The following is a 10743-nucleotide window of genomic DNA, read 5'->3' on the forward strand; positions in this document are numbered from 1 at the left end:
TTCTAGATCTTCTTCAGAGGATTCATTTCTCTGGGACTACAAGATTATGGAGGTTATCCTCATGCTTGCCTAGCAGCCCTGCATTATATAGTTTCTCCTTATACATTACATCACCTTCTTTCATTTCAAATCTGACTCTGGCTCACTCTCATAAGGAAGGCATGACCCTTATGGCTCTTTGGGTAAACAAAGATAATTTGTCCGTATTAAGGCCTTTGGCTTTAACAGAGGAATGGATACAGAAATTGTGGTACATCTACACAATGGAATACTACTCAGCTATTAAAAAAATAATAAAATTTGCAGGCAAATGGATGGAATAGAAAAGATCATCCTGAATGAGTTAACCCAGAAACAGAAAGGCAGGCATGGTATACACTCACTAAAAAGTGGATATTAGCCGTATAACACAGGACAGCTACTTACAGACCTAAAGAAGCTAAACACTAAGGAAGACCCTACAGAAGATGCTTAAATCTCATTCAGAATGGCAAACAGGATAGACATTGGAAGCAGTAGAAGAGAGGAAACAGGATGAGAGTCTACTATAGAGGGTCCTCTTAAAGGATTCACCCAACAGGGGATCAAAGCAGATGCTGAAATTCAGGGTCAAACTTCAGGCAGAGTGCAGAAAGTCTTATGGAGGAAGAAAGGAGTGGGATTAGAGAGACATGGAGGGGACAGGAGCCCCACAAGGAGACCAACAAAACTAAAAGATCTGAGTCCAGGAGGTCCTGCAGAGACTGATGCACCAACGGAGGACCATGCATGGAGAGGACCTATACCCCTTGCTCAGATGTGGCCGATTGGAAGTTCAGTCTCCATGTGGATCTTTGAGTGAGGGGAGCAGGGGCTGCCTCTATCATGAACTCAGTTGACTGCTGTCTGATCACTCCCCCGTGAGGATACAGCCTTGCCAGGGCATGGAGGAAGAGGATCCAGGCAGTCCTGATGAGAGTTAACAAGCTATGGGCAGATGGCAATAGTGGAGAACTCCCCCTTTCAGTGGTGTAGGGGAACAGGATAGGGAGAAGAGGGAGGGAGGGTGGGACTGGGGGAGTTGAGAGAGGTGGCTTCGATCAGGATATATAATGAATAAATTGTGAAAAAAAATAAAAATTAAAAAATCCTTGATTACTTGCAAAACCTCTTTTGTCATATAAGGTAATATTTTTAGATTCCAGGCCTGAATATCTGCAGGTGCCACTTTTTCAGCCTACTACCAATATTTTAAACTATAAAAAGTAATAAATTTAAAAATTTTTAACTTGAGAAAAATAAAATAGAAACAAAAGATTTTACATTCAGCAAATCTGACCTTCAGGACAACGGGGACAGATAAATTGTTCAGGAACATGACTCGTTCCTGAAGAATCCACTAGAAAATGAGATACAGACAACAACAAAAAAAATTAGATATGACATTGTCCTAAGGACAGCCTTGACCATGAAACACCCAGATCTTACTGAACAAAGAGCTAGAGGAAAAGATTGTAGTACATAATTGTACATCCTGACAAAGTTCATGTAATACTACTGTAAACATAAAGAAGGAGTGATCACACTAGAAGTGTATTTTAAATTATTCTTACCAATTGCATTGACAGTGGTTATTGTAGCATTGCTACAGTAAAACCTTTGCATATATAAAAATGTGCATGTATACTCATCATTTAAGAATCAGCTCAACAAGACTTCAAGGAGGTCATCTTTCATTTAGCAAGAAAGGAGTTCTGTGGGTTTTTGTTAGTTTATTTTGTATTCTAATTATGCATTATATAATTTTATGACCTTTATTACTTTCTATCTATGCATTGTCTAAAGCACCACAATAATGACTCTTCTATTTAATGGTGCCAAACACATGAAATTTATCAATAAATATATGATATTGAATAAAAAAGAATCTATTTTAAAGAAAGAGCATTAAAACTGCTATTAAAATTCTCATACTGGGCCTTTATTTCTTCTGGATAAACTTCACAGAATGCTGAAACACCTGAAGGATGAGTATTCTCATTAATAATGGCTCATCATTAAATAGTAAAATGTCCCTTGTAAAACCCTAGATCCTGCCCTGATAATTATTTTGTTCTTATTGGTAACATGGAATAGCTCCCTGGGGGCCTGTAATTTTGAATTTTCTGAGGGTGGTTAGTACTTGAGGATATATTTGTAAGACAAGCTTCATAAACCATAATTAGCTACCCACAAAGAGAGCAATTATATCATTACTAATTACCTGTTAATAAAACTGAATGAGCTTTCTACGTCTGACACAGCTCTGAATACGACACAGAAATTTATTTCTATTTATGATAAGCTAAAGCTTAGCTTACTGTTGTTCTCAGCTAGCTCTTATAACTCATGTGTAATCTATATTTTGCCACGTAGTTCTTTACCTCAGATTCATATGTCTGACTTCCTCTCTGCTTTGTAGGCAAATTTTTTCATGCCTCTTTTTATTTATTTATTTCTTTTACAGAGTTTCTAACTCTCCAGAAGTCCTGCCTATTCTCTCCTGCCTTTGCTGTTCAGCTCTTTATTCAAACAATTACAAGGTGATGGAGAACGATGTTTATAAAACATTGAGACAGATGGTGCTTAACAATACCCAAGTTAGTCTGACCCAGCTCTCTGCTGGTACAGAAATCAGCATTTAAATATACAAACACAGCCTTTACACAGTGCACAGAAACATCATTCCAACATGTTACAGCCATTTTATACATAGGATACAATATCTTGTGTAAGATATAAGAAAGCTGTAGCATACATTCTGAGTCTCACAAAAGCTGTGAGCTCATAATTGGAAGACAATTATGAGAGAAGACTTAAGCCAGCTGGTCTTAGACTATATCAAAAGCAGGATTTCCTGTTACATTGGCAGGCTTCCACATTAGTTTAGTGTCAATTGAAAACATAACTCATCTAACATTGAACGGGGATTTTTCTGGAAGACAAATACAATCCAGGAGCCTGGAGAATAAAAAGAAATACTATTCCAAGCTAAGTCTAGACATGCAGACAGCTTGTGTCTAGATCCTCATGTCACAAGAAGTTCTGGTTGGAGATGACTGTTTTCACCAGAGACTTAAGTCAGGAACCTCCCGCTTTGTCACAGCAAGCAACCCTCTTCAGGAGAGTTCTGCCAGATGTTCTCAAGCAACTAAGCATAATGTGCTCTATACCTACCCCAATAATGTCTTTCTGTCTCCACAGGGCTAAGCCAGCCCTTGCCAGCAAGAGGAAAGGGACAGGGACTATGATGGAGGAAAAGAGAAAGAAAGAAAGAAAGAAAGAAAGAAAGAAAGAAAGAAAGAAAGAAAGAAAGAAAGAAAGAAAGAAAGGGAAGGAAGAAGGAAGGAAGGAAAGAAAGGTGTAGAAAAGAACAGAAATCAAGAAAAGTTGATGCAAGTGGCTTTAATGAGTACAGATTCACACTAGAGCTTTATTAAACTTAAAGTGTGCATTGTGAATGGCTCTCCAAAGACCCATGGATTAAATGCTTATTCCCAACTGTGATGCTATTGAACTTTTTGAGATGTGGGACCTTGTTGGAGAGTTTGAAGTCATGAGGGTATGTCAAGTTGGAGGGTGTCTTAGGGTTTCTACTGCTGTGATGAAACACCGTGACCAAAAACAAGTTGGGAAGAAAAGGTTTATTCGTCTTACACTTCTCTATCACTGTTCATCATCTAAGGAATTCAGGACAGGAACTCAAACAGGGCAGAAGAAACCTGGAGGCAGGAGCTGATGCAGAGGCCTTGGAGGAGGGCTGTTTATTGGCCCTGGCTTGCTCAGCCTGCTTTCTTAAAGAACAAGGACCACCAACTCAGGGATGGCACCACCCACAATGGGCTGAGCCCTCTCTCATCAATTACTAAGAAATTGCTCTACTGGCTTGCCTACAACCCCATTTTATGGAGGTTTTTTTCCTTTACTTTAAAAATATTTTTTACATTTCTTCTCTCATCTATAACCTCTCAACTGCAGTTTCCCCTCCCTCTTTTCCTCCTGACCATAAAACTTTATTTCTTCCCCAGATCCTCCACTCCCCCTCCATTTTCTTTCAGATATCCCAGAGATAGCAACTACACATGACATATCAAGTTGCAATAAGACTAGGCACCTCCTTTTACATTTAAGCTGGAAAAGGCAACCTGGTGGGGGGAAAAAGGGTCCCAAAAGCAGGCAAAAGAGTTAGAGACAGCCCCTGTTCCCATTGTTAGGAGTCCCACAAGAAGATAAAGCTACACAAACAACATATGTGCAGAGGGCTAGGTGAGACCCATGCAGGATCTGATTGTGGATTCAGTCTGTGAACCCCTATGAGCCCAGATCAATTGATTCTATGGGATTTCTTATTTTGTCCTTGACTCCTTTGGTTCCTACAATCCTTCCTCTCCCTCTTCTACAGGATTTCCCCAGGCTCCACCTAATGTAAGGCTATGGGTCTCTGCATATGTTTCCATCAGTTGTTGGGTAAAGCCTCTCTGACGGGGGTTATGCTAGGCTTCTCTCTACAAGTATAGCAGAGTATCATTAGAAATCATCTCATTGTTTTTTTTTTTTTTTTTTTTTTTCTGTCTGTGTTTGGATCTATCCTAAGTCTCTGAGCTGTCCAGCATCTGGTTCCTGGCTCTGAAGATTGTGTCAAGAATAAGCTTCCTCTTCTGGCACGGGTCGTAAGCTGTTCCAGTCATTAGTTGGCCACTCCCACAGGTTCTGCACCACTTTTACCACAGAACAGCTTGTAGGCAGGACAAATTGTAGATTGAAGGTTAGGTGACTGGGTTGGTGTCCCAATCCCTCCATTGGAAGTCTTGGCTAGTTACAGGAGATGCTGGTTCAGGCTCCTTATTCCCCATTACCAGGAGTCTTAGCTAGGGTCACCCTCATAGATTCCTGGGAGTTACTATTGCACTAAGTTTCTACCTTAGCTCCCAAATACCCCCAATTCCATTTCTCTCTCCCAGAACTCTCATCCTTCCTTCTCTTCTGCCTGATCTCTCCTATCCCCATCCCCACACAACCCCAGTCCACCTGAGATACCTGTTCTATTTCTCCTTCCCAGAGAGATTTATCTGTCTTCCCCTGAGCCCTCCTTATTACTTAGCCTCTCTGGGTCTGTGAATTGTAGCATAATTCTTTATACTAATATCCACTAATAAGTAAGTTCTTACCATATTTGCTATCCTCACTCAGGATGATTTTTTTTCTAGTTCTATCCGTTTGATTGCAAATTTTATGACATTGTTATTTTTAAACAAATAAATAATACTTCAGAAGGTTGGGGATAGTCTTGAACACATTGGGTCAAGAGACAAGTTTCTGAATAGTATACCAATAGCACAGGCACTAAGATCAACAACTAATAAATGGAAGCTCATGAAACTGAAAAGCTTCTATAAGGTAAGAGATACCATCAACTGGGCAAAATAGAAACCTACAGAATGGAAAAAGATATCACCAACTCCACATCTGACAGAGGGCTATTTTACAAAATTTATAAAGAAATCAAGAAACTAGACAACAATATACCAAATAATTCAATTAAAAATAGAGTACAGATCTAAACAGAATTCTCAACAGGGGATTCTTAAATGGCTGAGAAGCACTTAAAGAAATGTTCAACATCTTTAACCAACAAGGAAATGCAAATCAAAATGACTCCGAGATTCCATCTTACATCAGTCAGAATGGCTAAGATCAAAAGCACAATAGCAGCTCATGCTGGTGAGGATGTGTAGCAAGTCTGCACTCTTCCATTGCTGTTGGGAGTGCAAAATTGTACAGCCACTATGGACATCAAAATAGAAGTTTTTCAGAAAGTTGGGACATTGTGTACCTCAAGATCCAGCTATGCTACTTCTGGACATATACACAAAGAACATTCCATTTACCACAAGGACACTTGTTCAACCATGTTCAGTGAGGCTTTATTCATTATAGCCAGAAACTGAAAACAACCTAGATGTCCTTCAAACAAAGAATGGTTAAAGAAAATGTGGCAGGATTTTCTTAATTGAAGTTCCCTCCTTAGGATGACTCTAGCTTATGTCAACTTGACACAAAACTCTCCAGCAGAGGGGGGATTGTGGTATTTTCACCCTCATTTTGTTTTGTTTTATTTTATTTTTTCACTTTTCTGTCACAAAGTGAATTGTTTTCCTCAGCCATAATTTCTTGCTCTGTTATATTGCCGTGATACCATCTCCAAAGCAATGGGGCCAACTGAACAAGAGCTAGAACCTCTGAAACAGTGACTATGCTTCAGACTCTGCTGCCATGAATATTGATGCATGCCATGTCTCACGGTAATGCCACAATCATTGCGTGTGTTGAACAGCTGGCTCTAGTACTCATAGGGCTTCCCCTCATCAATTTCTTCCCCTTTAGGAGAACTAGAAATGAGGAAAACCACACAACTTATGGTTTGACTGTAGAAAGCTTTGCTGTCACATCTGCACAGATGTAAAACTAGGTCCTGTGGTAGCTTGTGAAGTCTAGGAGCATTCATTGCTCCGTCAAAGGCAAGGATATACATGAGAAGCATGGAAAACATGTTAATATCAGTGTTATATAATACTTTTAATAAGCAACGCTAAGGAAATGGAGATCTATGTGTACCCTGTCAAAGGAATAAAACTAATTAGTCTAAAGTCTAGGAAGCTACAAAAGAGTATAGATAAAAAAATGTGATTAAAGAAAACTAAGTTCAAAAGATAGAAATAAAAAGAGAATGAAAAAGAATTCTGCATATGAAAAATAAAAATGAATGAAATGAACTATGCAATGGAAAGTACCAACAGTAGACTTGGTCAAGTAGAAGAAAAAGAGTGCATATATCCAAAGACAGAACACTTGAAAACATGCAAAAGAAAGAAGGCAAACGCTCCCCCTCCATTAGAAAAGTTTACAGGATTTATGGTACATCATCAAGAAACATAACTTTCTCATTATAGAAATTACAGAAAGTGTGTGAAAGGGACAATAAGTTTATTTTTAAAAATATTGGCCAAATACTTTCTAAATCTGGAGAAATATATGAACATTCAGGCAGATGAAGCTCAAAGGTCTTTAAGTAAGTCCAATTTCAAAGTCTTCACCAGGACATGTTATAATCAAGCGTCAAAAATCAAAGACAGAGAAAGTCTTACAAATGGTGAAAAGAAAAATGTTTCCTCATACAAACAGAAACTTGCCTAAGGCTATAAGCAGTTTTCAGAAGAAATTTTGTAGCCCATGAAACAGTGGAAGATTTTGAAAGTGCTAGGGAAAAGAGTATTATTCAAAAACAGAGAGACAGTGGGTTTTTTTTTTATTAATACAAATAAAAAACATGGAGGTCCACCGCCATTAAACATATCTTGAGAAAAATGTCACTTTTTGAACTGGAACAGAAGGACACAAATTAGTAACATGAAAACATATAGTGGTATAGTATAAGATCACAGGTAAAATAAGTAGTCACATTCAGAATGCTGCACTATAAATAACAGACCTGTTATAAACTCAAAATTAAAAAAAACTATTACTGTAACTATATTTGCTTATAAATATATAATGCAAAAACATGTAAATTGTGACATTAAAAACAAAATGTGTGGAATGGAGAAATAGTAGAGATATTTATTGCAGTTTAAGGTGCTATAGCTTAAATGGACTGTAATTATTATATGAAGGTGTCTTCAAACTTTGTGATAAGCACAAAGTGAAAAACTCTTAAGAGTTTTCTTATGCTTTCCATAGTAAAAACTGTAGGAGATAAAATTGGGATTGGAATGCATATCGGTATATAAAAATCAGCACACTGTAAGAGAAGAAATCAAGAAAGGATAAGAGAAATAAAAGATCCGCTATATCCGAAATGCAGCTAACTATGTGGCAACAGCCAGTCCCTATTTGTCATTAACAACATAGAAAGCGTATAGATTCAGTTCTCAAATCAACAGAGAAAGGCTGAGTGGATACTAAACCAATTCACCACCACAAAGCTTTGTGTCCCATCTGGAAGAGACTGATTTGGCTTCTGGGAGACACATTCACTAAAAAAGTATGTAAAATGTAAAGGTAAGTAAAACTGTAGCCCATGCTTTAATCCCAGCATTTACTTGGAAGGCAAAGGTAGGTGGATGTCTATGAGTTCAAGACCAGCCTGGTCTAGTTAGTGAGTTCCAGGCCAGCCAGTGCGATAAAGTTGAGACCCTGTCTCAGCACACATGCATGAGCATATACACACACACACACTCACACACAGTGCGTGCAGACTCCTTATAATGGTAACCTGTTGAAGGTTGGTCTAATGCTTGTATGTTGATGCTGGTTACTGGCCGTAGAGATCTGGTTACTGCCTAGGTACACCATCCTTGTGCAAACCTACCTGATTGGCTGATTAAATGGCCTATACCTGGGCAGGGCAGAATGGGGTTAGGCGTGGCTAAGGATCCCAGGCTTTTGAGGACAGGGAAATCACTGGAGACAGATGGGAAAAGAAGAGGAAGGGGGATACCATGATGGGTTAGCATGAAGAAGAAGCCATATGGGCTGGGAGGAAAGACTCCAATAATGGTGTAAAAAGGCCCAGACAAAGAATACAAGCAAGTATGTTGGGATTATGGATGTTAGGTAGCTCAGATGGGAATGATTAAGGCGATGGCATTTGATGGGGGCTGGAAGATGGATAGTGAGGTTATTGAGATGGCGTAGGTAGAAATATCTGCCCAGCCCAAGGTAAATAAGGCAATTATAAAATCTAACAGGTGTCTGTGTCTTATTAGTTGTGATAGCAGGTCAAATAATACCACCACAATAATTATAATAAACATTATATAACAACACTCATTTTTTAAATTTACTATAACAGTAACTAAAAGAGAAAAGTAGATATAATTATTCCAGAAAAAGTAGACATTCAGTAAAAAACAGAAAAACAGATAAAAGTCTTCATACAATGAAGCAGTAGTTATATTTAATGGTTTTGTATTTTAAACTTACAGAAAGGATTATAAGTAATTTGTGCATAATCATTGTGTTATTAGGGTATTCCTAATTTAATTAGTTTCATTGTGGTTTTAGTGTTTCAGGTATCAACATATAGAAAGACAAGAATAATACTCAACATAAGAAAATCTAATAAACAATAAAATCAAATTTCATGATCTAGATGGAGAATTAGACAACAATGCAATGATAGTACAGGACTTTAGCACCTCCCTTCCTGCAATGATCATCTAGAAACAAAATTAAAATGGAAACACTGGACCTGAGCTATCCTTTAAAACAAAGGGACTAAACAAGTATATGAAGCAAATTTATCTCTAGTAGGAGAATAAAAGAATATATATTAGATATAAACCCCCAAAACAAGGCATTTAATAAGACAGAAATCAGAGAACACATATGTTCTTATCTAAATAGTATCAAATTAGAAGTGAATTAAAGGGAGGGAAAGTTGAAAATAGACAAATATGTGGAAATTAAAGAATATGCTCATAAAAATCCAAGTGGGTCAAAGAAGAACACAGAAGAGAATTTAAAAAAAAAAAAACGTCTTGAAGCAAATGAAAATAGAAATACAATATAGCAAAGCTTATTGGATGTAGCAAAAGCAATTGAATTAATAAGAGGTAAAAGTGTAGCAATAAATGCCTTTATTTAAAAGAATGATCCTAGTTGAACAATACTCCCCCTCCCCCAGAACTAGTCAAGAATAAGGAAATGATGAGGACCGGGATAGAAATCACTGAAGTGTAAACCAGGAAGGCAACAGAAGGGGTCCTTTCTAGCTGTAGATGTGTTTCAGGGGGAGCCCCTCCATAGACCTCAGGCTGCAAATGGAACTTGAGAATGTGCCAGCCCTTTGTAAGTGTGTGTCCCCCCCACAGATGAAAGTATGACTTCATGAGCTTCGAACCCTGCAGTCCCAATCTTAATTGCTGAGAAGCATGTACACACCTATGTGAAAGGGACTTTTAAAGACAGATCTTTATGCCCTGTTCCCATCCTGGGCCATCAGTTACCTGGTTTACACCAAAAGTAATCTTCAGGATGTGGTTAGCTATTTCTTTTGTGACATTTTAGGGTAGAAAGGTTTGGCATGATGGAGCCAGTCATTCAGGACTTAGTTCTTCCTTGTATTATGGTGTAATTCTCTTCTCTTTTTTCTCCTTCGTTTTCTTTTTAATTTATTATTATTTTTTAATTTTTCTTTTTTTGTCATTGTATCAGAGTATGAAACAGCTTCTGAGATCTCCACCCCCAAGCTGGGGAGGTAATTGTGGTCACACCATGTAAACACTAGGGATCTAAACTGTCTTCTGTTATAGCCTTACCACTCTTTTTTTTTTTTTTTAGCAATTTAATAGGTACATTATTATAATATTCCATTTTGTGTGAAATTAGCTTTTCCACTTCATATGCTGTAATTAACATCACTTATAACTTCAATAAAATATTGAAACTCCAAAAAAAAAAAAGACAATAAAACTGAGTTGGTTTTTTGAAAAGATTTGAGGAAAAAAAATCGTTAAGCCTTTAGCTAGACTAATGAATATTCAGATAAACAAAATCAGTCGTGGAAAAAATGCCATCTATCACCAATGAAATCACAGAAAGACAAAGGAGGATAAACACTGTGAACGATTATGGAAAACTTGGCAGCAATGAATGTTTCAGTTCTCAGAACTAGTGTATCAAGGCTAGATCATGAATAAGTAGGAAGTGTGAACATGCAAATTA

The sequence above is a fragment of the Meriones unguiculatus genome, chromosome 11, assembly GCF_030254825.1.
Source record: "Meriones unguiculatus strain TT.TT164.6M chromosome 11, Bangor_MerUng_6.1, whole genome shotgun sequence".
NCBI classification, from domain to species: domain Eukaryota; kingdom Metazoa; phylum Chordata; class Mammalia; order Rodentia; family Muridae; genus Meriones; species Meriones unguiculatus.